The 25,548-nt window shown below is 30.3% G+C and overlaps 1 long non-coding RNA gene across 7 annotated transcripts; it reads left to right on the top strand.

Annotated features, from left to right (window-relative positions):
• The first annotated feature begins 216 nt into the window (after positions 1–216).
• Positions 217–10,949, top strand: LOC115954926. 7 transcript variants are annotated; one of them, XR_004083977.1, is made up of 6 exons: positions 217–606; positions 690–836; positions 1,670–1,763; positions 4,023–4,326; positions 5,554–5,673; positions 5,909–6,205. It is a non-coding gene; the product is annotated as an uncharacterized LOC115954926 (long non-coding RNA). The 7 variants fall into 7 exon arrangements; XR_004083979.1 differs by lacking the exon at positions 5,554–5,673 and having other exon boundaries at positions 5,933–6,205; XR_004083976.1 differs by lacking the exon at positions 5,554–5,673.
• Positions 10,950–25,548: the final 14,599 nt, after the last annotated feature.

Raw genomic sequence — 25,548 nt, 5'->3', positions numbered from 1 at the left:
AAATCCTCCCCAGGTTTTTTATCAGTTTGGTTTTCCTAAATTATCATATGGTTGTGTTATTTATTTTCCACACTGTTTCAATAATATGATTGTTATTGTGTTAACCTAGTTTTGAATAATTTACCTAAGTTAATCACCTGGCTAAATATCTAAGTTAAACAACTTGTGTTTAAGAGATCTAAAAACGTACAATAATCTATTAACTACATAAAAAGAGGCTATGCCTCTACAGTAATTTGGTTCTGTACAAACAACGTTTTTCACTGTTGTTCTACAGTGCAATTTTGGTGAGTCCTCTATTTTGTCTTTTTGTGAAGTCAAAACAGTTCGTTTGGCTGAAATGTGAAAACCAAATAAAAAGGAAAAGAGAAAGAAGGCAGAGATAGAGAGCGAGAGGGCTAGAGAGTTCTGAAATCTAGAACTCTCTCTGCCTCTCAACCTCTATTTTTCTCTCTTTCTCAATAATGTCTAGAGAATTTTTGGAATGAGAGAGCAAGCCATGGTGCCGATGGCTTTTTTTGGACGTCTATGGTGGTATATCTGCCGATCTGAATAGAGCAAAGGGGGATGGGTAGATCGGAGTGAGGGAAGGCTTTGAGTTGAAAGGTATGATCTTTTGCTTTCTTCCTTTTGCTTTTATTTATTTCTTTCTTTCTTTCTTCTAGATTTTTGATATGTGTTATTGGTAGGTGTGGAAAGGACCCTCCCAAGACTTCTCATACCCTCTTCCGTCCCTTCCAAGATCACAGCCAAGCGTATGAAGGTTAAGAGAAGGAAATGGAAAAGCAGAGGACTGATTTGTGGCTTCGGTGGTTTTCTTTTAGCTCACACGACGGGTATTTTCTATCTCTAAATTTGTTTATAGTTTGATAGATTTCTATCTCTCTTTTTCTTTTGTTTATTATACTGAGGTGCTAATTTCACAAAACTGGTAGTGAGCTTTTTATATATTTGATGAAAGCTTTGACATCTCAAGGCTGGGAATTTCGCCAAAACCCAATTCTCCGATATTTCAGTGGGTTTTTTCATTCTTGTTCTTAATTTATTCTTTTGTTAATAAATGGTTGATTAGTTTGTGCTATATGTTCAAATTCCAACAAGATTGGTTTTTGAGATTAATTTATGATTAGTTTTGGAGTTAGTTTACAAAGGAAACACAGTTGACAAAAATCTACATAAATAATTAGTTACATGTAAAACTATAGTTGTTGAACAATTATTGATTATGATGGGAGGGGATGAATTCTATTGAATTTTGAGTCAATGTTATTTTTTTTAAGTTCAATGCAGCCAAACAGATGCATTAAGAATCGAAAAGAGTTTTAGTTTCAGCATTCAAATTTAGTTAGTTGCTTTGTAAATCTTTTTTTTTAAGGCATTGAAATCGGAAAGATATGTTATCTATTTGTTTATTATTTTTACTCAACCTATCAACTGAGGATAGAACACAGAAACCATTTACTTTTTGTTTATGGGTCTGGGTTGATACTCTTCAAACTTTGTATTACATGCTAAGATTAGTAACACAAATGCATGTGTATGTATGTTTTGTTTGAAATGTGATTTTACAATTAGCTTTTGTTTAGATAGTTTCCCTCACCACTCGTTTGATGTGGAGCAACTTAGATGTTGTAGCCTAACTATGTTCATATTTATTTTTGTATTTGAGACAGTTTAGCTCACTATATGCACTTTATCTTTGCATCTTATAAGCCTTCAAAGAGATGAATGACAATATCTTCTTTGGTCTTGAAATATTGGTGGTATGTCCATACCATTCTCATCCTGCTTAATCATATTTAACTGAGTTATATTTTAGATCAAGTTACATTTTCAACAACAAATAATGACATAGGAATTATATGTGTAGCCGTTTGTAATTTCTTGTGACTGGATTCTTTTAAAATAGAGTTCTAAACATGTTTATATCTATAATTATTTATAGCTAGGAATTGATTTTCTCATGCCCAACCTTTACCACTCCGATGCAAAGAATTATTGCAATTCTTAGCCTGTATGGATCATATCGTTTGAGTTTTGTGTTTGCCTTTGTCTTTGTTCTTCTGCTTGCAATATCCCCACTAAATCTGGACATTTTTTTTGCCGTATTATTGTAGTTCTTAACCTATATGGATCATTCTTCTTCAGTTAGTTTATAATCATTTAATCCTTTCATAATTTTCTGCACACTTTGTGTTGGCATCATTAGAGATGCTTTGGTGAGAAAGCATATAAAGTCTTTGGAGGTTACTTTCCTTTCTTTAAAAAGAACAATGTTAGTCGAAAATGCCCATCAGTTTTTTGATAAATGTACTGCGAGAGAATAGGAGATCAGTGACACTAAATTGAGTGACCATATTATATTTTATGAATATGACTTCCATTCTATCACCACTTTATTTTCACACATCATAGTTTGCTAATTTGAAGCTTTGGATCTTTATTTTCTCACATCATATTGGGGGCTCAATTGAGTTATTGTTTGCATTTGCTACATTTTTTAATTGGTTGCTTAAGCAATAAATATTTTACTATAGGTTGGTAGTTTGAACAGTCAAGAAAGAAACCTAAGAAATCATAAAATAATTTTATAGAGATGCTAAATGTTATTGTCTACGCCATTCTAACTTGCGCTTTTATTATTGTTAACTATGCTTTCTTCCTTTGAGAATTTGTTTCAACAATTTGGTGGGTTATTCTTATGAAAAGCATGCCAACTATAAAGTTTCCAATTACTCATTATAGAACCCATAACCAAAAAATTTGCCACTACCAATAAAGGTTTTTTTTTTTTTTTTTTTGGTTAATATATATGATTTGGGTACTTTGGCCGGATTGGTTTTGATTTTGGTATTTGGGTTAGATTTGGTTTTGATCAAGTTATTTGGTAGACTTTTTGATATTAAATGATCACATAAGAACTTTTGAAGTGGAATATATACTCCACAAGTTTATGTGCTCAGTGCTCTTTACCTTAAGTGTCCTTATAGTGGGGTCACCTTTGTAGAAATAAATTTGAAGCAAAAAATAGTGTATTCTATGGAAGCATAACAAATTATAAAATAAGTTAAGTTGGAACTTTTACTATTTAATGAGTGGATTAGGTTTCTCAAAAAAAAAAACAAAAAAAAAAAAAAAAAAAAAAAACAGCTGTAGCGATTTTTAAGAAAATGTGAGCTAAAGGTTTTATCCCGCATTGGGAATCAAATGTTAAGGTTCTGGCCGCATGTGAGCAAAAGGTTTATGCATTTGAAAAAAAAAAAAAAAAAAAAAAAAAAAAAGCTTTAGCGATTTTTAAAGAATGTGAGCAAAAGGTTTATGCATTTGGGATCAAATGTGGTCTGGACGCTAGGAGTAGATGATGGCTTAGGTGTTTACTATTTACCCTCCCTAAAAAATCGCTAACATAAGCACTCTAACCTTAGATACAGTTGAGAGAGAGAGAGACTTTAGTGGCATAAAAACTCAATTCTTTGCAGGTCCACCAAGTTTCTTTCTTTTTCTTATCTTGTACTTCTTAATGAAGTTTAGGTGAATACCCAATTGCTTATTTTGGATTCTAAATTGTTATTCAGCTTCCATTGCATTAGAATCAGTAAGTAGAGGTATTTCTTTGGTATATTTGTAAACTTGTAATGTAATCCTATTGTGGGAATTTGATTGGGCTTCTGATATTGGTGAATATATGCCAATATTTTGCATCATATTTCTGCTTTTTAGAGGGAAAGTTACTATCTTCAAGTTCTTTTAAGCTTTATATTATGTTGGTCGATAAACCATATTAACAGTGGTAGTTAAGGTGTTACATGTGTTTCATGTAGTTTAGCATCCTAAAAGTATGTTTTTGGAGTTGCAATATCATTCATATTTTGCATTGGTTCTGCTTTTAGTGGGAAGATAATATCTTGACATTTTTTGGAGCTTCATATTATATTGGTTGCGGTATTTAGTTAGTTTAATTTTTATTGGTTTTTTAAGGTCAATCTTTGTTTTCCTTTTAAATATATCCGTGAACATATTAGGAATGAATTGCGGTTTGGGAGTATATGTGACATCAATTCAATACACAAACATGAAGGCGAAAATGAGAGTTCTTGATGCTCTTTTTTAAAGTTCTCTCTGATTTATTAACTTGTGTTGCTTAGTGCTTCAATTTTAAGGACTTAGTGACAAAATGATGCTATATTTGTACTAATGTTTTACTTGTGGGGAAAATTTGATGAGTTTTCTACGTTTTTATTATGCAATTCATATTGTTTTGCCGGATGAGAATGGTGATGTGGTGGACTTAGACAAAGATAATGAGCTACTATCTTCGATCTCAAGGTTTTTGTTTATCCTTTATATTAAGCTGTAAATGCATAATAGTTTCTTTGAAATCTTATATAAATTCTATTTATAGTCATAGGGTCACATAATATATTCAAAGAAACTCCTATTAATTTTATTTTCCCTGATTTGTTGAATCAAACATGCATCCAAATTCTATTTTAAATGGAAACAATGCAATTGAAGATTATTTACCTTTTTTTTTTTTTTTTTTTTTGTTAGACTATAAATGAATGATTACATTGAATTGTGTACTTGATGCTGCACTCTCCCACATAGATAGCGTGGGAGAAAACCATAAATTGGAGTTCTATGGAGTTCTTGAAAACTTGTCTCAATTTATGATTAGGGGTTCCACGATGATTGTATGTAACTTATTATAAAGCATGGTGGAAAAATTGGATCTAAAGGAAAGAGGAAACATTTTGGTCAAGATCAAATGTCACAAATGTCTAAAAGGCTATTATTAGCACATATTGACAAGTTTGGGGGTAAATTTATATTGTAAACACAAATTGGCAAATGTTGTACATTTGCAAAATTTTTACATTTTTATTTTATTTTTTTTGCAAATGTATATAATATTTGCCACTTTTTGTGTGTATACAATGTAAGCTTACATTACAAGTAGAAAGTAAACATATAAAGAAAAGAAGCTCAAACCAAGTTGGTGAACTTGAAGGGGGAAAAAAAGAAGAGGAAAAAGACAACTCCTTAAACCAAAATTACTGTTCATGAACCTATTGACTCTTTTTATATATAGACTAGCCATTATGTTAATTGTAGAGTAAATGTTTAAACCACTTTCTCAATTTAGGCTCAACAACACTGAAAACGCTACAGCCTTAAAATTATGCTTTTTTAAAATAGGGAATTGGTTTAGACTTTCTTCTGAAGTATTGCAAGTTCTTTAATATAAATTATAGGGAATTGGTTTAGACTTCCTTCTAAAGTATTGCAAGTTCTTTAGAAATATATTTTTACTATCAACAATTTAGTTTCATTGTAATGATTGTCTCTAACGTTACCAAGAGTTTCAGTTTACTATTCAAAAATAAATATTTTGTTCAGATTTTTATTGTTCAATTAAATTCTCTAAAGCCTCATTGTATGTAATGTAAACTGGATAGTGACAGTAAGAATCCTAAAATCATCAAAAAATTGTTGTTTGTTGTAATCACTTTGAATACTTGGGATATATTCTGATGGGTGCTTACTAATTAGGAACCTCATGATCTCTTGGTCATTGTTTGAAGCTTGCTCCAAGGGATTCTATTTTTCAGTGCTTTATAAAAAGGATTTGGTCCAACTATACATGTTATGTTTTCCTCATTTTGATTAATGGTGAGCATCATGTATCTTGAACAAGAGTCATATTTTTTCAAACTTTTATTTAAAATTTGCGAATAGATGTTATTACATTACTTTTCAAAAATTTTACTATACACTAACATTGATCTGATTCTATTTTAGTAGTTTTTCTTACTAGATAGTAGATACAGCTGATTACTTGATTTTATTCTTTCCTATGTTCATTAAAGAATTTTTTTTGTTAATTTGTATTGTATGTATGGTGCAGTAAACAACATTCATTCCTAAATAGGTGGTCACCTTGTGTGATATGGCGATGTCAACTTATGCAGGTTTTATAACTTAAGACAACAGATACTTGAGAGCCTAAAACTTTGGTAGAGTAAGAAGTGTGGACTAGAAACAAAATTAGAAGTATAAGGAGTGAAGAGAAAGATCAATTTTTATGACGTATAATAATATTTTTTCATTATTTCATGACATATAATATATGTGTCTTCTTCAATTGGAATTTATTGTAGATGTGGGATTTATATTATGGGTGAAAGCTATAGTAGGTTCTATACTTGATCTTATATCACTATTCAGTGTATTGGCTAGCACGTGCCTTGCACGTGCAGCCCAAACTAGTATTCTTATATTAGCCTATTACTTTGCTAATGAGTCATCTTCATGCCTAACAAAAGCCTAATGTGTGACAAAGGGCCATAACTCATTCCTAAACTTCAAATTTTAGCTACTAACACCTTAATTCAAAAATAATATCCACCACCCAAATTAGAATCCAAATTAAAGGTGAACATTATAAATGCTCTTCTACATACGCTTTCATAATTTATGTTGAATATTTTTAATGTTCTTCGAATTTAGAAAATTTTTTTTTTTTTTTTGAGAGTCAATACGAAGAAACTGTATTAAATCAACCATAGTCTGTTATAAGAGCATGATGAAGTTGTGGTGGAACATTCTCCATCCATACTGTAAGAGCATCAATATGTCTAGCATACTGAGCTAAATTATGGGCTAGAGAATTACCCGATCTACGGGTGTGCGAAAAGGAAATACAAGAAAAACTTCCAAGACTCTATTTAATAGAGGAAATCAAATGGCCAAAGGAAGTAAATGACTCCTCCTCACTTCGTAAGGATGAAATAATCAACTCCGAATCTCCGTCGAAAATAATATAGGGTAGATAGAGTTCAAGAGCGAAAGCGATGGCTCTCACCGCTGCCAATGCTTCCACTTCATCTGAGGAAGATGGTAACCTGAATTTTTCAGACCATCACCCTTCCCTAGTGGTCATGAACAACAACTCCCAACCCCGCTTCATCTGTCTCACGGAATATGGCACCATCGAAGTTGATCTTGAAGCTCGTTGGCAGTGGAGGAGTCCATCTGATGTGCTGTCTTGGCAAGGCACCTAACTGCGTTCTTGGGATCGATAAGGACTGGGCAAATGTTTGAAGGGTCTGTGAGGCTGAAAGGGCCACTTAGGAGAGTGGAAAAGGCTTGGTGCTGGTTTGAAGCACATTATGATGGGACCAAATTGTCCATACCAAAGTAGCAAAGAGAGCCGGGCTTATATTCTCCTCTAAAATGTGACTCACCAACTCAAAGAAATTTGAGAATTTCTTTGTTCTTTGAAACAACCAAAGTGAGTCAACCTCCCACAAAGCCGACAGTTCATGATAGTCCCACAGTGCATGATGGACATCTTCAGTAGCCACTTGACAATGATCGCAAATATCCTCGGAAAGTACCTTACAAGCAACCAGGTTCTTCTTTACAGGGATCGCTTCTTGACTTGCTCTCCACAGGAAGTTTTTAATTTTGTTTGGCACCGGTAAGCTCCATAATTTTTTCCATATACTACTTCCATCATTCTGAAGAGAGATAGCCAGCAGAGGTGAAGATTTTTCTTTAGCTAGGAAGTTATATCCGGATTTAACCGAATAAACTCCATTTGCCGCATGACGCCAGACAAGTTTATCCTTAACATAGTTGGAGCCAAGTGGAATCTTGAGAATAAGATCAACTTCCAACGGAGCAAAAAAGCCTTTAAGAATATCTACATCCCATGTTCTAGAATGCTAATCAATAATTGTGTCTACAGTGGCTTCCTACATGCCTTCAAGAACGGGTGACAAAATTCTTGGATGGTTTAGTGAAGGTAGCCATGGGGTATCCCAGATTTTAATTGAATCACCCCACCCTACTCTCCAACGTGCACCTTGTTTGAGGACCTCCTTGCCTTGGAGTATACTACGCCATGCATACGATCCACTAGAACACTCCGGGGCATCCATGAATGAACACGTAGGGAAGAATTTACTCTTGAATACTTTGTGAAGAAGGGATTGCTTGTTTTGTAAAAGATGCCAAGCTTGCTTGGCCAAAAGTGCATCATTAAAGAGAGCCAAGTCTTTAAAACCCATACCTCCATTAGCCTTTGATTGACAAAGAGGTCCCACTCCACCCAATGAATCTTGCGTCTCTCTCCTCATTGTCCCCACCAAAATTTTCAAATGAGGCTTTCAATGTCATTGCACAAGCCCAAGGGTAGTTTGAAGCAACTCATCGTGTAGTTAGACAAGATAGTTACCTACCATATATTTTTTTAAATATACTTATTTAGACATTAGAGTGGATATTGCAAATTAACATTGAATTAGCATGTTGATAACAATATCTTGAAGCTTAGGCTATATATTACAAATGCCCTATGGTTCAGGGTTGATTTTTGTAACTAACCCTATTTTAAAGAGAAAAAAACAAATAGAAATGTTGTTCTGTAAGTTGTAACATTTTGTGAAATACATACTATATAGAGAGCATTAGGTTAGGAAAATTAATTCAATACTAGTCACTAATCCGTGCAATGCACGGAATAGTTAAATAAAAATTAAAAATATTTATTTTGCTTAAAGGACTATGACTTGACTTAAAAAAATGTATTACTTGAAAATGAATGAAAATAAGTTACTTTTTGTTCAATATAATGGTTTAGAAAAAAAAAAAAAAAAATCATATCATTGGTTCCATATAACACATCCCGGCGTGGACTATTCTATGGTGATGACTTTACACAATACTCAAGTGCAATTAAATCTACTATCCACCACCAATCTAATCTATGTTGTCTTGATAGTAGATCTACAAATTGCATTCTCATATCCTCCATCATTTAGAAGATAATTGAAGTAATGATTATATGTAATGTATGAATTTTACTCTTTTACAATATAAAATTATTAAAATAATTAAAATAAAATCTAATGTTCTAGAAATTTTTTGAAATAGAACTTTAAATTTCTTAAAACTCAATCAATAGAGTTTCTATTTTACCTAAAAGTGAACTATCACAATTAATGAGAATTTAACCATTTTTTGTAAAGAGATGATAACCATTGGCCCAATTTTTATTTTATAGTATAGGATGTTACAGTCAGATCGTACCATGTGTAATATGTTAGTCTATTATGATAGTTCTAAATAATATCCTAATACCTATCTATATTGGTTTTAAAAAGAAATAATAATAATAATACCTATCTCTATGAGTTTTTTTTTTAATAATTCCAAAAAGGATGGAGTTTAATAAAAGTCATTTAAGATCCAACGTATCCAATAATTTGAAAAAAAAAATGTAATTTTAAAAATCTTTTAATTGTAAATTTTTTTAATCATAAAATAGACTCTATCTAAACTCTAAATAAAAGCATTCGGAATGATTAGATCATTAATACCATATCATGATAGTTGCAAATAGTAATATTATTATTTATAATTAATAGATGAACAATGAAACTGTGAATTAACAATTTAACAATTCAAATACTGAGTTTAAGCTACAACAACACATATACCGAATACTCCAAATATTGGAACATACTTCTTTTTTCATTTTCATTATTCAATCAAAACCAAAGTTTCAAAGATAATTCCAATTCAATTAAACCCAATACATACATACACATGAACATAAAGAATTCCAAAAATAAAAACAACAATCTCCAAAAGCCTCTACCTAATATAGTCACTATTTTTTTTTTTTTGTCAGATTATGCATTTTTTAGTTCTTTTACCTTTTATATTTCATCAAACTTTTTCTAATTGACCAAAATATCTCTCATATATGTTAACATTAAACCAGATAAGAAAACTATACATACCTTTTGTTTTAAAGGTGCTCCAAGAACCAAAATTAATGTAAGAGACTATACAACAGAGTGGTGTTGGAAGAATAATCCTTAAAAAAAAAAAAAAAAAAAAAAAAAAAGCTATTTAAAATATAATATAGGAGTGGAAAGCGGAGTTGAAATTGCAATAATCCATTAAAAAAAGCTATTTATAATGTAATATAGGATTATGGATTCCTAATCCATTTTGGTTAGAGTTATGGATTCCTAATCAAATTTGGTTATATAATTTTTTTCTTTTAAATGATGAATATGTTGGTAAAGTCCATTTGATATAAAATTTATATCCTATTGAAATTAAAAATGATATATATTTGTTGAGTCTCATCAATCAATTAATACCATATCATATCATATCATATTATATATAACAAAAGTTGGGTTTAGATGCCGTGGTTATGCCATATGACTTCACTAAATTACAGAAATTTTATTAAATTTTTAAATTTTTAAAGTACTAAAAAAGAATAGTATACTACTAGGACTATAATTTATTCTTATCATTAAACAAAATTAGATTAACATTATTTTTTTATTTGTTAGGATATATTTCTTAAATTAGGGGATAATATTTAACATACAAAAATTTAATTTAGATAATATTTATCATCCAAATTTTCAAAATTTTTATATTATTAAATTAATATTATTTTATCAGAATATCAAGCTACAAAACTTGATTATTAAGGGATAAGCACAATCCAAATTCTTCAAGAGATAATTAATATAAATCTATCCCAAAAAACTATATATCTCCAGTAATTTGATAATATCTATCTATTCCAAAAAAGAGTATATATCTCCATTAATTTGATAATTTCTACGTTGATGACATTTATTATATATATATATATATATATATCAAAATTCCTTATAGCTATCAACCACGTTCTCTTTCTCTCTCTTTTTTTTTTAATTTTTAATTTTTTATATGTTACATGAATTCAAAACATTCGAAAATATCTGATGTGCATGAAATATATACAATAAAGCACTCACATATCTACATATTTAGCCTTACTTTTATGTTATTTTGTGACTAATTATATAATATCTTTGTGTTGTAGGTAACAAGGGCTTTACATGCAAAGTGGGGCTAGGCAAATTGAATCAAGCCAACTTACATCCAGCTAGGCATGAATTCAAGAAAAGACCAACCCAATTAAATTTAAGTCCAATTGGAGTAAGGAATCAAAGGAAATTTGCGCTAAATCCAAGTCCAATTCGGATTAGGATTCCAGACTGCATATCAGTTAGTATTTTTAGCATAACTTTCGGTTCAGATGTCCAATCGAGATGATTCAAGTTGGGCTGGAACGATAACTTAAAGGGCTACAATTTTGTAGTTTACCAAAAGTCCAAATTCTGAAGTTAAATGGGCCAAAATAGTCGGTTAAATGAAGCCTAAAAATCTGAGATTTTCTCCAAACGGGAATTCAACTTGTAATAGGATTCTTTAACCTATTTAAAGGCTCTTTAGGGCAAAATTCAGGGAGGCTAGTGCTAGGGCTGAGGGCTGAATGTATGGAGAGTGCAGCTACTTCTTTGGTTTTCTTCCATGACAGTTAGTTTTATTTTATTTTTCTAGTTTAATGTTTAGTATTTTATTTTTGTGTTTTCTTTCAATTACTATGAGTAGCTAAATTTATAATTAGGGTTGGGGATGAAACCTTGTTAAGGATTATCAGTTATATTTATGTGATTTGATTTTTCCCAATGTAGTTGTTCTTTAATGATTTAAATTGTTCTTACTTCATATCAATTGACTAAGATGGAATTCTACATATGAGTTCAATCATGTTTTTCTCATGATTTAGGATTTATCTTAATTAATTGAATGCTTGGTTTATTAATTCTTGATTATAAAATTGGATATCACTTGTGATTTGTCTGTCAATGGATACAATTTATGATTTGATTTTTAGAATTAGATATATCTTGTGATTTGTTTGGCTACAGATACAATTGATAATTTGATTTTATACTTAAGAAGCGAAGAAGAACATGCTTTTGATTTTTAAAAATAATGATTTTAATGATGATATTTTCCATGATAGCAATATTGATTTCTAGATTATCATGCGGTGGTTGGGAAAAATTAATGATCATAAATATATGCTGATATGATTTACAATGCAGATTCCAAAACCTTAATTCCTTTCTCTTAATTGTTTACATCTTTTTATTGCTTTATATCTTTTGCTTAGTTTAACTATTTGCTTAATTTTATTATTTGCTTAGTTTATTTTATTGCAACCAACCAATTTTTATTTAAACTAGATTAGGATTAATTTGGTTAAGGTTTAATTAATTTTCCTACATTCATACAAGTCCCTGTGGGTTCAACCTCGTTCTTGTCCAACTATACTTCGGTACGGTTTGTACACTTGCGAGTATTTTAAAATTTCACAACAACATCATCAAGTTTCTAAAGGCTCCTACTTTATTTTTGTATTTTTTTTTAATTAAATTGATTAGGTTTTGTGTATTGGTTGCCTTTTGTTTAAACTAATTATTTTAGCTTTGATCTAATTTATATGCTTAGGGTTAGGGTCTTAGAATTAATGATTAAATATGGTTAGAATTAATAGATTAATTTTAACAATTTTCCTATTTGATTTTTATGTTACATCAAATTATCAAGATGTTCTACACATGTATTCTTGAATTATCAACTTTAATTTTAATTTATAATATTATCAAGATTATATTAATTTTATATTTATCAATTGTTTAGTACCTTTTTTTTAAATAATTATCAATTTAAAATTCAATTTGAAATTATCAATTTAATTTAGTTTTAGGAAGAAATCTTACCCCTTATTTTAGTGAGATAATTATTTACACTTGATAATGTTTTCATTTATCTTTATTGAATCCATTAATATATATAATTATTTATATATTTATTTTATAAGCTTTTCTATAAAACCGTGCAATGCACAGGTCTATAACTAATCTATATATATAATAATAGGTGAAGCAGAGAGAAAATTCAATTGGATTTCAATTGGATTCTCAATTTTGCGCCACTTGTCCTAATCAAAACTCAAAAAAAAATTTAATTAGATTATAAATTTGACTTCAATTCTGTGTCATGTATCTTATCTAAATTTTCTAATTTTTGTACCCAAATAAATGATGCATTAACATTTAACACAGAAGCCAATAAAACCACAATAATAATGTTCATTGGCCTCAGCAAAAACATCTTACCTGCACACTTTCATGGAGATTATAAATTGGACTTCAATTTTGTGTCATGTATCTTATCTAAATTTTCTAATTTTTGTGCCCAAATAAATGATGCATTAACATTTAACACGGAAGCCAAGAAAACCACAATAATAATACTCATTGGCCTAAGCAAGAACATCTCACCTGCATACTTTTATGGGTGATCTCAATAGAGTCTAGAGCTCTTCTAATCCCACAACCAGAACCAAGGAGTGCAACGAGAAAGACTATAAAAGTAAAACATCATCTCCTCCTAATTCCATATCTTCATCCCATGTCTCCTCCTCTCTCAACCTCTACCAACTAGATCCACACACTGCCCTCTCCTCCTCCTTACAGATTTTTTAGAGCAAGGCTGGGTTCAAACACAATGTTCAATCCCACTCTTCCTTACTTCACACTCTCATACATTAGCGCTTCATTGGCGCCTCTAAGAAGATTCCAAACTCAATGATTAGTTCTTATTTTTTAATAGTTTTTAGTGTGTTTAGATTAAGATTTTGTTAATTTGTTAAAAGTGACAAAAATATAATCATATATATTATATTAAGTTGAAGTTCAATTTTAGAATTCAAATTGAATGAAATTAATTTCTAATTGTAGTTTAATTTTGTACTATGTGTCCAATTTGATTTTTAAATGTTGGTGTTAAGTTACTTTATTCATAATGCTCAATGTGGAAATTGAATCTACTAAGATAAATATCTTATCATCACAATTGTTAATATTTTCGTGTGTAAGCACGGACTACATGCTAGTATATTTAAAAACAAAGACCTCATGTATGAAATCCTGTCATATGGCTTCCCAATTTTGCATTAAGAATTTTTTACCGTTTTTCATTAAGGATATTTAATTGTTACTCAAAAATTACATAAACTTATTTTTACTGTTATAAAAAAAACAGTCTACAATTAGACCAAGTATTATAAAAAGCCCAAGCCCAAGACCAAATAAAAAAGATGCACTACAAAGTACAAATTCAGTGATTATTTGAAGCCATAAATGCTGAAGCTTGAGAGATTTATACAATTTTTTCTATGCATGTTCTCGAATCTATTATGCTTCTATAATTTCTCTCTCAATATTCTCCCAATATTTACTTTTCACTTTCAAATAGGTACATTCATATTCAAAATTTCACGTTCCTCTTAAATAGTTTTTTTTTTTTTTTTTTATATTGAATCCCAAATTTGATTTGTTATTGAATCCCAAAATATTATGTTTGTTGGAAGTATTTAGTTTAGCTGTCTCTTTAAAAAAATTTATAATTCAATAAGCATAACATAAATTAAAAAAAGTTGTTTACCCTAGAAAAATATTGATTTGTTTGTTGAATTCTAAAATATTATGTTTTTTTGAAGTATTTAGTTTAGCTATCCCTGAAAGCTGTTTATAAGTCAATAAGAAAAAAAAATTAAAAAAAGTTGTTAACCCACAAAACGAAGCAAGTATTCATAGTGTATTTCAACTACCTTTGCAATAACCATGTGGTTTCTCTAATAGTTTTGAGTAGGGAAATTGGGGGGAGGGGAGGGGGGTGTAGAGGAATGGAGGCTGCAAGGTTTGGACACCAAAGAAGGCTTATGATCATGAACAAGAAAAGGATGGCAAAGATGTATTCCACAAACATAGAGTCATCAAAGAAATTTGGAGGTGGAAGTCATAGGAGTAAAAAGCCTGATGACATATCAATGACCCATGATACAGATGGTTGTAAGAGAGCCATACTTAATTGGTGAATGGTACTTAACCTTAACCTTACTCGGGAAGGTAGTTCAAATGCTCAATGTTTACGGCGATCAACCCCCTCACTTATGTTTTTTCTCACTCAGTTGTTGGCCTTAATGGTGATGTTGCTACTATGACTAATGTGCAGGAAGCTGGGAGACATCTGCCTACAAATGTCAATGCCTTGGATGAGTATTTGCCTACAACTGAGCTTATAGGTACTTTATTAATAATTTTTTATGATTGTACTAATTCAATAATTAGCTTGGTTAGAGTATATGTATGGCTCCGACTTGCCTAAAAGTGTATTGAATCTTCACTTAGGATTTTGGTTGCATATTAATCGTCTTCTAGATCTGATCATTTTGTGTCTCAATGTAAATGGCCTAAATTATTTTGTGATTTAATAGGGTCTCACTAAAATAAAATGCAACCATGTTATAGGGTTCACTGCAACGGCCATTCAGAATGGCTTGCTGCCCATTATAGAACCAGCTCACATGGTGGTCTATAATTCATGCCATGGATTGTCCTTGATAATGTTGACTGTTATTGCTTGCCATTTTTGTTTAAATGATAGAGGATTGATATGCATTTTATATTAAATAGTGATGAAATTATCCAAAAAGCAGTAAAATGTAATTTGAATAGCTTTTATAGCTGTCAAATATTTTGGTCTATTATTATTCATGCCTTGGATTGTCCTTCATACTGTTTAGTGTTAGTGATGGAGGATTTGAAGTTTTGGATATTCAGAAAATTCATGTTATTGTTACTTTTAATTAGAAACATTGTTTAATTGTCTTAATTTAGAATGTACTTTTTTAATTTACTTTGCTTTACTCTGACTCTATCAATTTACTTTTCTTTTTTTGCCCATTTTTTTAAGTACTTTGAATAGGTTCATGGCTTGAAATTTATGTTCAATGGTAATTAAATAGGAAATTTTATTAATATTTGTACTATCGCTGTTGAGATTTGCATTTGCATACATTACTTTATAACCTCACCCACTGTAGCCATACATAATAGAAGCTAGACACCTAACTTGGGGTTTTTTTGTGTGATAGTTATGGTGTGTAGTTATATATGTTTGTATGGTATTAGTTCTTACTTCATTGCTATTCATAGTGATTATAGAGTTCTGCAACTTTGGAAATAGGCTGTTCTTGGTCTCTGGATATTACTATGTATAGTAGGTCCATACAGGTATTCTATCAGAGAAAGCCACTTTCAGAAACATAGAAGTATCATAATTAGTCAATCATTTGATTTGTGGGATTTGGCTGAACTACCAGCTATAAATTTTCCCTGATTAACTACCATCTGCAATTAGAGAAAAGATTTTACAATTGTCAATTCTCATGTTTTTCTTCATTCTCTTGAAGAGTTAGGATTAGCTTTGTATCCATGCAACACTACTTACATTTTATGTTTTTACTGATGTAGCATTGTAAATTGATACCACAATAAACAATATATATATATATATATATATATATATATATAGAAAGTTCCATCAGTGTTGTACAAATTAACCAAAATGGAGATTATAGTAAGTTTTTGTAAATTGATAACAGAAATATGTATCTATAGTAAATTGGATTATTGTATGTTAATAAGTTGAATATATCATCTTTTATATTTTAAGTTTGGAAACACGGCATGGAAAAGCCAATGACCAAGACCTGAGTAAAAGGCCAAACAACACACAAATTAAGTGTAAAAACTACTATTTGGAATTTTATATTCATCGTTATTTTTCATTTTTGTCATTCTATTAGGAATTTTATATTCATTGCAATTTTCCATTTTATTGGGTTGTTACTGAATTTAATGTAATATTAATTTTTGACACATGTTTTTGTATATTATATATTTCCATTACAAAACTTCATCTACTTATGCTTCATTTTTCCCTATCTTCTAGGAAAATTTATAGTGCTATGGAACTTTGGCCCACCAATCTGTGTGTCAATATTGTAATGCAATATTATGGTACGAAGAGAGAAATCATAAATCCAAAAATAGAAAGAATCTTAAATTCTCAATAAATTGTTGAGAGGGCAAGGTTTTTCGTCTTATGATGAAATCATATCTAATTAAGTTTATAACAATTATGCTATAATATATGTACAACATTCTCCAAAAAGAATATTACACAAAAGATTAAAACATTATCCATGCATCGCACAAGCAACTTATTAGTTTGATATAATTTAGAGTTCAAATCCTATTGAAATTATAACATCGCTCCAATAATGGATCTTGCCCGTTAATCAGCTTTTATAAACAAACAAAACTGACTGAATTCCTATCATAGAGATGCAAAAACCATGTCTATGCGATAAGCAGATTCTAGTGCTTACTGCATGGTATGCGGAAGGTGATTTCCCTTGATGTTCAAAGTGTTTCGCCATGATGCAATACTCAATCAGACCCCACTCTTTTGCTTCAAAGCAATTGCCAAGTGCAGCTTTATGTAACTACCAAAAAATCACAAACTCAAATATAACCACCAATAAATAAATAAAACCATACCAGATCAAAGATCAGTGCAATATCAATTTAAAACAACCATAACTCACATACAAAAACAACAAAGTACAAATCTCAAATCATATTATTATTTTCATAAACCTTGGCCGTGTCTGTTAAGAGTTCGGTTCCAGCTAGGTAAGATGCATAGAATTGGTCAGCTCTAGAAAAAAAAAATCAATTATTCCGTTAAATGGAGATATATTCCATTTTTTGGGATAGATTTATATTAATAGAGTTATTATATAGTTTGTTAGGATTATTAAAAAATTCCTTGATTAGGTGATAATTTAGGTCTCCTTCAAGTATAGTGGTTGTATGGCACCAAACAATTAAATTTAATTTTTTTAAAAAGAATTTAATAAATTTTCTGTAATTTGATGCTACAAAATTGAAGGAATTAAATCAAATTAAATCAAATTAAAAAATATAAATAAAAATGCTGATGTGAAAAATTGTGGAGAGGTCAACCAAAAGTCAAAAGTTTCGGTTATATATATATATATATATATATATACAGATGAGTTTGAGTGATCGTCTCCTTAACAATATCAAAATTCAAATTTTGAGTGATTGTCTCCTTAACAACATTGTCAATTGTAGGCGGGTTGGTACCTCCCTTGACACTAAGTGCTTAGGGTTTGGAAAGGTTTTGGATTCGAGTTGCCGGGATGCTATATCTAACCATCTTTAAAAGAAAGCATCATCAATTTGAAAATCTTGCCTGACAGGACAAAGATTATTTGTCCAAATTTCTTACTTCGGCTCTCCTTTGGGCCAAAATTTGCACATTAAAAAAGTATTAATTTATCATAACAAGTTAAAAAGTTGAGGGCGGGAGCACTATAGTATATATGTCAACTCTTGATTCTAAAATTAACAATATACAAATTATGATTTTTTTCCGAACATTTAAAATAAAATTCAAAATTTCAACTCTAAATGTCTATATTAAAAATATCAAAAGATGTGAATTGACTTACTAGTCATTTGGCCAAGAAATTTTGGTGCTTGACATTATTCATATGCTTTGTGTGTGTGTGTGTACACATATATATATATATATATATATATATTACAACTCACTACCAAGCTTATGAATATGTTTAGTTATTCCAATATAATATATTTTATTTTCAGTAATAAAGATTTTCATTTCTATTTTAATCCTCATTCAGTGTAATCCTCATTCAGTGTACTGAATGTACCCTCAATCAATTCTCTTCATCTTTTAAGGTAAGCACATTTACAAAGTCTCACATCTCACTTCATGATTCCCTTCCCTCGTTTGGACTCAGTCTAAGTTGTCTTTTCTTTCTTTCTTTGTTTTCTTTTGTAGGGTTAAAATCCAATTACAGAAGTCACTCACCTCATCACTCATCTCTTTATGACTCTTTATAATCGGCTATTAAAATTTCTAAGGTTCATATCAAAATGCTCATATAGTTCATTATGGATGCTATACAAAGCCCACGATCCATTTGTAGCTTAACCTCAAGGTTTTAATCATCATTGTGCCATTCACTTTCATTGGGCACATTAGGCCTTATGGTCTCTGTGTCAATTTATTTTATGTTTTCGTTTTTATTTGTTTATTTACCAAAAAAAAAAGAATGAACAACGAACAAACACATGCATTTGGATCGACCTATGGGCTAGTTCTATGATACACTGAGTGTGGGTGGGTCCTCCACAGGCAAGGGGCCATTGTTTCATCATAAAAATGGAGCAAATTGTTCCATTAACATATCCAAACTCATCATAGGTATAAGGACACACAACTTATAGTGATAGTGCCAACCACAACGTCTTGCGAGACGAGTGGAAACGAGGGGACATGATTGGCACCTTTGAAGGGTAATAATGGGTAATGGTATGGTTGTCCATTTGGGCTTCATCTTGAATGCCCCGATAGTAATAGTCCAACTATATCTGAAGTCTAGTTTTCTATTCCTAGTGGATGCCTCCACTGATGGAACTCAATGAAGCAAGGTCGGGTTGCCCAATGTGGGTCCGTTCTATAATCTATACATGGGCTCGGGAGTACACTACAAGCCTCATGGACCAAGGCTGGGTTTTATAATAAGTTTATCGTTTGATCTTTTGGTGTTGTGTGGAGTATATATTAATGATTTTATTGGTAATTATTTTTTCCATTTGACTAATCACTTATATGAAATAACATATTATTTTCCATCATTTCATATCATTAAATCACTTGAATTTGATTTGTAAGTTTGTGCATTTTATAATGTTGTTTCAAGATTATACTTATTGTTACTTTTTTTATTATTCACTATTTGTTAAAGTTATTTCTAAATATAATCAAATTCGTTGTATGTCAATGAATCAATTTTTTTTTTTTTTTTTTTGAGAAATAAACAAATACACACAGGAGAAATGAAATAAGGTTCTAATACAAAGGCACAATCTCCCATAAAAAAAAAGTTACAATCAAAATTATGTATTTATTTTTCTTCTTTAAATAAGAATAAATTTTTTTTTTTGAAAAAAATTATGAGAAAACATATAGTAACTTTATCTAAAATTAAATTCAATCTTATAACTTTTGATACGTTTAATTCAGTCTTTTAATTTTTATCTTTTTCGATTTAGTTATTTTGTTCACCCCATTAATTAAATGCTCTGAAAAATAAAAATAAAAATAAAAATGCTGATTTGATTTTTTTGAATTAAATTAAAAAATAAAAAGGAAATTGATTTTCATCAAATAGAAAGAATGATAATTAAAATATATAATAATTAATTATTAAAATTCTTTATTAGGTAATATTTGGTTTTTCCTTCCTAAAATGAAATCTTGGGTTCCAGCATACAAGCATAAGTCTCCTATGGACTCTAGGATTCAATTCAAGCTTTTATTGCAGTGCTAGAACTTTTTTTCTCTCATCTTTGAGTTACGTCTCTCAAAGTTTAAAGACATAGAGGTCAAGGTAACAGGTGAATGTTGAGTCTCACATCAAAAGGGCAATTGTTATGAATTTATTGGTTTTGCTATACATGACTCAGTCCAATCTTATTTTTGGCATTGAAACCTTGTGGAATATCATTAGTAGAGACATAGAAGTCAAGACAACTGGTGGATGTTAAGTCTCACATCAAGAGAGCGATTGTTATGAACTTATTGGTTTTGCTATACATGACTCAGTCCAATCTTATCGTTGGTATTGAAACCTTGTGGAATATTGTTAGTAGTAGTAAGCACTAAGCACACTTCATGTGGTTTTGTGTAGCTAGAATGATGTCTCTCATCTGCTTGAAGTTACACCTTCTATATGTGTTTATTAGATGACTTAAAGGTTTCCATCCAAAAAAAAAAAAAAAAGATGACTTAAAGCTAAAGGTAAAAATGCCTTGTGGAATATTGTTAGCAGTAAGCACTAAGCGCACTTTCAACCAAAAGTGGGCCTATCAATTAACTTTCGTACATTATCATTTTGGAATTTCCAATACCAATCAAAGTGATGAACCTTACGGGATGATTAATCTTTTAATGTATTTATTTTACTTTTAAAATAAAATGGTTTTTTTTTTAATTATGAAAAAACTTATAGTAACTTTGTCTAAAATTAAATTCAGTCCTAGAACTTTTGATTCGTGCAATTTAGTCTTCTAACTTTTTTAACCTTTTTCAATTCAGTCATTTCATTCACCCCATTAATTAAATGCTCTAAAAACAATTTTCTCTTGATATTTTTGAATTCAATTTAAAGAAAAAAGATTTGATTTTTTTCCTCAAATAGAAAGAATGATAATTAAAACTATTCTATAAATTAAATTATATAATGATTAATTATTAAAATGTTTTATTAGGTAATATATGGTTTTTCCTCCCTAAAATGAAATCTTGTCTCCCAACATACAAGCTTAAGCAGGGCGGTGCTACCTATATATTTGGAAGAGGGGGGGGGGGGGGGCATGGCCCCTTAAAATATATTTAAGTCTTTTAATTTTATCTTTTTTGATTTAGTTATTTTGTTCACCCCCTTTATTAAATGCTCAGAAAAGTATTAAAAAAATGCCAATTTGATATTTTTGAATTAAATTAAAAAAATAAAAAGAAAATTGATTTTCACCAAATAGAAAGAACGATAATTAAAATATATAATAATTAATTATTAAAATTCTTTATTAGGTAATATTTGGTTTTTTCTCCCTAAAATGAAATCTTGGCTTCAAGCATACAAGCATAAGTCTGCTATGGACTCTAGGATTCAATTCAAGCTTTTATTGCAGGGCTAGAATTTTTTTTCTCTCATCTTTGAGTTACGTCTCTCAAAGTTTAAAGACATAGAGGTCAAGATAACTGGTGAATGTTGAGTCTCACATCAAGAGGTCGATTGTTATGAACTTATTGGTTTTGCTATACATGACTCAGTCCAATCTTATTGTTGGCATTGAAACCTTGTGGAATATCTTTAGTAGAGACATAGAGGTCAAGACAACTGGTGGATGTTGAGTCTCACATCAAGAGGGCGATTGTAATGAACTTATTGGTTTTGCTATACATGACTTAGTTCAATCTTATCGCTGGCATTGAAACCTTGTTGGAATGTTGTTAGGTTATGTTTGGATTAGGGTGAAAACCCACGTCTGTGTCTGCGTTTTTCCCCCTTTTCTTTTCACGTGCCTATGAGACTTGTGGCTACTGTTCATGCACTGTTCAATGAACAGTAGCCGCAAAGTTTGACTTTTTTCACTTTTTTCAGCCAATCAGTGCACATCGTATACTGTTCACGGACCCACAAATTTCACTTTTCAACAACTTTTTCATTAAAAATGGGTCCCACGGTACTATTCACACATATAAAAATTATTTTGCTACAGTATTTTTTAGTTTTAGTTTTCTGTTTTCAGTTATATCCAAATGAACCCTTAGTAGTAGTAAGCACTAAAAACACTTCCTGTGGTTTTGCGTAGCTAGAACGATGTCTCTCATCTTCTTGAAGTTACACCTTCTATATGTGTTAATTAGGTAACTTAAAGGTTTCCATTAAAAAAAAAAAAAAGATGACTCAAAGCTAAGGGTAAAGATGCCTTGTGGAATATTGTTAGTAGTAAGCACCAAGCACACTTCCAGCCAAAAGTGGGTCTATCAATTAACTTTCATACATTATCTTTTTGGAATTTCCAATACCAGTCAAGGTGATGAACCTTACGGGATGATTAATCTTTTAATGTATTTATTTTACTTTTTAAAATAAAAAGGTTTTTTTTTTTTTTTTTTAATTATGAAAAAACTTATAGTAACTTTGTCTAAAATTAGATTCAGTCCTACAACTTTTGATTCCGGCAATTTAGTCTTCTAACTTTTTAACCTTTTTCAATTCAGTCATTTCATTCACCCCATTAATTAAATGCTCTAAAAACAAGGTTCTCTTGATATTTTTGAATTAAATTTAAAAAAAAAAAAAAGATTTGATTTTTTTCCTCAAATAGAAAAAATGATAATTAAAACTATTCTATAAATTAAATTATATAATGATTCATTATTAAAATGTTTCATTAGGTAATATATGATTTTTCCTCTTTAAAATGAAATCTTGTCTCCCAACATACAAGCTTAAGCAAGGCAGTGCTACCTATGTATTTGGAGAGAGAGAGGGGGGGGGGGGGGACAAGGCCCGTCAAAATATATTTAAGGGTAAACTACGTATTTGATCTCTATCCTTTACATCATATTTCAATTTGATCTCTAACATTTCAGTTGTGTCAATTTGGTTTCTAACATTTCAATGCCAAGTCAATTTAGTCCATGCTGTTATCTTTTAGATGGAAATTGATAACGCTGCAAATGGCCAAAACAAAAAATTAGTTTATTGCCACATCAACGAAAACGAATTTTTTATTTTGACTGTTAGCCACATTGACAATTTCCATCGAAAAAATAATGATAAGGAATAAATTGACATAACACTGAAAGGTTAGGGACCAAATTGACACAATTGAAAAAATTAGGTATCAAATTGAAATATGATGTAAAAGATAGGGACCAAATACATAATTTACCCAATATTTAAAACCTCTCTAATTGTAGGTAAAACTAGGTCTCATTCATTTGGAGTTCATAGAGCTACCACCCCCCTCCCCCTTCCTCCTCCTCCCCTTAAGATAAAAAACTTGGCCTCTCCTCCAACACCTCAGTCATAAAATTCCCCCACCCCAGATTTCAACTTTATTGTCATAAAAATTTACTCCTTTTTGTCTTTTCTACTCACACACACATATATTTTGAGACCATATCCTGAATTATTTACCGACTCTTGTAGTTTCACCCCACTGTACCACAATTTAGCCATAACTTTTTTGTTTTAATCATTCAAATTTTTTTTTTTTTTTTTTGAAATGATAAAACTGAGGTGTAGTACATTAAATTTCTTGATTTTTTTCTTTGAGAATAAATTTGTATTGAATTTAATTTCCTTAAAAATAGTAACATTGTTTGTTTTATTACTTGTGTTAAACATATGTTTGAATTTAATTGAATAACCTAATGTATTACACTTAAGGTACTATACTTACCACCGCATACCCTTGGTGCGATGGTCACTCCACAAGTATAAGTGCTTGTGGGGTGTGGGGGGGAAGGGCCGGGGTTTACACATATATACACTTAAATTACGTTAGAGTAGAAATTCTATCATGTATCAACAGCCCAAAAAAAAAAAAAAGTACCGTACTTAAGTTTTACATTTTCCCAAAACTATTACAATATCCGCTTTATAGTGATATTATTTATTTAATTTCTATGAATATTATTTATTGTAAATTTAGTCTAATATTTTTTTTCTTAGATGTAGTTTTGTTATACTTATATTTGATTTCTATGAATGTTATGGACTTATGATTTTTCAAAAGAATAGGAGAAACTCAAGGGAAAAAAAAAAAACACATAAGATGCACAATTGGTCAATTAGCTTGTTAGTATTTTGAGTGCTAATAAGAATTACTTTGATAAAAAATTTCTAACAATAATCTTGTGCTATATATATAGATAAGACTTACATTGAATTTAGTATTAATTTTTTTAAACTAATGCACCAAGACATGTATGTAGGTATGCCATACTTTGAGTGTTTTTTTGAATTGCAAAATCAAATATGATAGTTTTACCTCAACCTCCAAGAAAAAATTCCTAGCCATGGTCCTAAGCATAAGTCTCCCATGGACTATAGGATTTAGTTCATGCTTTATTGCGTGGCTAGAATTGTTTTTCTCTCTCACCTTCGAGTTACGTCTTTCAGAGTTTACAGACTTAAAGGGTCAAGGTAACTGATGGATGTTAAGTCTCACATCAGGAGGGCGATTGTTATTAACTTATTGGTTTTTTCTATACATGACCTCAGTCCAATCTTATTGTTGGCATTGAAGGTGAGATAAGATTATCAAATATATATATATATATATATATATATATTTTACATATATCCCACTTAAATTAATTATTATAATGATAACGATAATTTTTCATCGGTGCATTTAAAGTCTTTTTGTTTTGTCACTTAGTCAACTTCAGTATTATTCTCATTTTGGATTCTCGAAGATGCCTATAGAAAAGAAAAGAATAGGGTTGATTTAGACTCTAAAGTTCAATTCCTGTGGTTTTGCGTGGCTAGAACGATATCTCTCATCTTCTTGAAGTTACACCTTCTATATGTGTCAATTAGATGACTTAAAGGTTTCCATAAAAAATAAAAAATAAAAATTTTAAAAAAGATGACTTAAAGGTTTCTATTATAAAAAAATAAAATAAAATAAATAAATAAAAAGAAAGAAAAAGGAGATGACTTAAGGGTCAAGATGCCTTGTGGAATATTGTTAGCAGTAAGCACTAGGCACATTTCCACCCAGAAGTGGGTTTATCAATTAACTTTCATACATTATCTTTTGGGAAATTCCAATACTAGTCAAGATGATGAACCTTATGGGATGATGAATCCTTTAAGCACACTTCTATAGGTGACAAGATGATGAATCTTATGGGATTGAAATTTGGGCTATTGGACAGTGCAGAGGGATGAGGTTTAATTAAAACTTTAAAAAGTTTACTTCTAATTTCAATACTTCGTTTCTTTTTTTGCTGAACTTCAATACTTCATTTCTTAATCTTTTACTTTTTCACTCTTTTAATTTCTCTCTCACACATTATGAAGGAATTTCATGTATAATAAGCCTAACTATT

The sequence above is a fragment of the Quercus lobata genome, chromosome 8 (assembly GCF_001633185.2).
Source record: "Quercus lobata isolate SW786 chromosome 8, ValleyOak3.0 Primary Assembly, whole genome shotgun sequence".
Taxonomy (NCBI): Eukaryota; Viridiplantae; Streptophyta; class Magnoliopsida; order Fagales; family Fagaceae; genus Quercus; species Quercus lobata.
Note: the sequence above shows the minus strand (reverse complement) of the source record. Positions and strands in the feature narration are given on the sequence as shown.